The following is a 3769-nucleotide window of genomic DNA, read 5'->3' as shown; positions in this document are numbered from 1 at the left end:
TGTAGTTGCCTTCTTTCATGTGCCCTCTACACACTTAATAGTACAAAACATGCACTTTATTGGGTACTATAATTCGTATTTTGTACTTTTATCCATAGTAGCTAGGTACTGTACCATAATTTTTTTTTTTTATATAAATGCAACTTTTATGCAGTTTGTAGGTTGACAAAGATTAAGAAACATGATTAGCAACTGTAGCTTATCAAAACAGCTTATAAGTTGGTGCAAAGCAAGCTTTCCTATAGATGTGATGATTTACACTGAATTTTCAATAAACAGGCATTGCACTGGTTTCCTTTGCAATTATCTAATATCTTAAGATAATCAGAAACCTGTATAAAATTCTCCAATTACACTTGAGCAGAGTAAGGACAGTAGAATTCATTACCAGCATTATTAATACTGAAGATACCAGCAATTATGTACTATATTAACCCTTAGGCTACAGATATTGTAAATTATTGATTCACAGGGTAATTATCGGTTATCATCACATGAAGATTTAAACAATTATTGTCTGGGTTTTACTGTGTATGATGCAAATATGGATATAATAGGTCTATGTGGATGAAGTTTACCTTGACCCATGAAAATAGTCCTAATATTATTTCATGGTACAAATGTGGTAAGTGGTACAAAACGTCATCAATGTTACTAGGGAATACGGTCATCGCCATATGACAATTTAAACAATTATTGTCTGGCTTTTACTTGTATGATGCAAATATGGATATACAGTATTAGCTCAGTGGATATAAATAAAGAAAAACAAGTGATAAAACAATCAGTGAAACATTTGAGGATAAAACAGGAAGCTAAAGCAAAGTCCAGCATCAGGCATTGACAAGTGCCAAACGAAGCTTTGCAGAGTGACTCTACCCCGTGAAACAATAAATTTTCACTCATTTTCATGTTTTTTTTACATTTTGCATACGAATTAATAATACTATAATGAAAAGTTGTTTTTTATTTTTTTGCAAAGGCAGGTATAACAGTTTCTCCATAGCTGCTGTCTAAGGGTTAACAGTGTACAATAAACAATTGTTTTAATTATTTATCAAAATACAGTTTACATTAATAGTTAAAATTCCAGCCACAAAATAAATACAAGAATGGTACGGCTTTATTTTCTTTAAAACGATTTTAAAACATTATATATATAAGTGCCCTGTGGCATCACAAACTGTTATTGTGTAAAGAAGATACTATAACGACACAGAAATATTATAACCAAAAAGAAGGATTTTCAATAAAGTTGGAAATGTAAATATTTTTCCTGCATCAGAATCTTTCAGAAGCAAAATTAGATGTTAAATAAATATTAATTATATGACAAAATGATTGAATATTTACACAAAATACAGTTTTACATGTGCCTTGAGACAAATTGTCATGATCATTTGTACTTAAGGTATGTAACCAGCAATGTAATTTCATCTTAAAAAGTGCCATGCCGTAACTGTTTATTTCCGTATTGTGGTAAGTGGTGCACTTTAATGTGTTGAAAAATACTTCAAAGATAATGAAAGTTACTGACTATGAACTTATATTCAGCATTAATTTTAGTTCATTCTTATCCAGCTTGATGTACTTTTACGGCCCAATTAATTATTGCCTATTTTCAAAGGGTTAGGAAAACAGGAAACCTACACGGCCCATATTTCGCTTCCAGTAGATAAACGACATTATGAGATTAAGAAGTAGTAATAATAACAAACAGCAGCTCCCCTATGACTCTGTAATATCCCCATAGCTCAAACAATTATGCATTACTGAAAAGACCTACAATTAATGTACAGTATAATGATTAACTGTAAATATATAGCTATTGAAATAGAACATTTTCTGTAACCAGGTAACATTATAATTATAAGATGTGAAGGATAGATGAATTTGTTAATGTAATACTCTCCGTTGAGGTCTGATAAAGACCTTTTGTGCCCTCTGTAATCCTTTTTGAGCTACCACTCACAGGATGAGTATGGGATGCACAATAAACTAGCCGCCTCCAGCCACATCAATCAATTAAATGCAGAATGTAACTCCATTGTAAAGATTGTATCTTGTAACTCAAAAGAAAACATTTTATCTATAAATACAAGAAAAAATTAGATATGCCAATATCACAGAAACTGGTTTAAGTAAGAGAACTACATTAAACACAGTAGTAGTTTTTTTGATAAGCAAAAAATTATAGGCACAAATGAAACAATAGTAATATAAACAAGGGTACAAAGAAAAATTACACTATACAAAGTTCTAACTTAAAAGATAAATCTGATATTCTGAAATTAAAAAATTAGTCCTCTTAACTATACATGCTTCACTATAATACTACCATCTTATATCAAGCAATTTCATATAATTAAGGTTTGGGCACTCTTTAGAAAAGCCTCTTGAATAACCAAATATTATCATTAAGCTAGCCAACTACAATTAATATACTAACAAGTCAATCTACTTTTAAAACTCCATTTATATTACTGATACTAATTGAAAGTCCAAAGATTCCTGAGAGGGTATTCGGTATTTTTTATGACAGGTCATGATCAGGTGTGCGTACATGCGTGTAAGCATGCACGCATAAATAAATACACACACATACATACATATTATTTATATATATATATATATATTTATTTTTTAAACTTAATTACACAACATGGGTTACATACAAGGTACATGGCTAGTTGTCACAGGTTGTGTGTGTATATATATGTTTCACTGAATATGACTGCATATTCTGTGTTGATTATTTTTTTGTTTAGGGCTTCTAATTCCTCTGACTAGTGCTCTTGCATCTTGGTTTAATTAGAAGAGCATTTCTCCAAATATCATCTTTGTTCGAGGTAAACTAAAAGAATAATTAACTGTAGAATGTATTACACTAATTATAAATTTACACAACATTTCGAACCTACATGGTTCATTCTCAAGTGATGGGACTGTACTGGGCGTATTAGATTTATACCACTAGGGAGGTCAGGTACATAATAGAAATAGGTGAGGAGTACGCATAAAAGGAGGAGGAATAGGGCATAAATGGGGACGAATACAACGGAAAAAAGGGAGGAAGCACAAAGAATAATCAGGTATAGTGGGCGTGGCATTTTGAGCAGTGTTGTCTACGTTGTAGACATGTATATTTTAGGTTAGGTGGGGGGGGGGGGGGTGATCAATTAAAAAAACAATTTGAGTAAGATCATTAATACACAGTTATCTCAATAATATCTCATTAATACACTGTAGTTGATTCCTGGAACTCACATTTATGGGTCAATGGCCATCTACAGTGTCCTCTTATGTTTGTGAACAAAGGCATATGTTTCCTGTTTTCATCCCACCTCACTTTATTCATGCCAATTTTCACCCCACCTCACCTCATTCCTGCCTATCTTCTCTCCCCCCCCCCTCATTTTTGCTTGTTTATTCATTGCTGACATGTACTGTAATACCCATCCTTCTTGAGAAGAATTGATAAATACAAAAGTACTTAAGAAATTTCTTGTTTCATTCCTTCCAGTTACAGCCCCGCTCCTGTGCCAGGTAAGTCCACAACAGGCTCACCATAGCCTGTGCTACTTTGGAACCTTTGTTCCGAGTAGCTGAATCTAAAATAACAACAACATTCATTCTTTCCATTGTGGTCAGACATTGTCACATTGTTCATCACATGTTAATTTCTTCAAGATTTACACATACACAAACATTAATTATTTATATATATATATATATATATATATATATATATATATATATATATATGGCA

The sequence above is a fragment of the Procambarus clarkii genome, chromosome 92, assembly GCF_040958095.1.
Source record: "Procambarus clarkii isolate CNS0578487 chromosome 92, FALCON_Pclarkii_2.0, whole genome shotgun sequence".
NCBI classification, from domain to species: domain Eukaryota; kingdom Metazoa; phylum Arthropoda; class Malacostraca; order Decapoda; family Cambaridae; genus Procambarus; species Procambarus clarkii.
Note: the sequence above shows the minus strand (reverse complement) of the source record.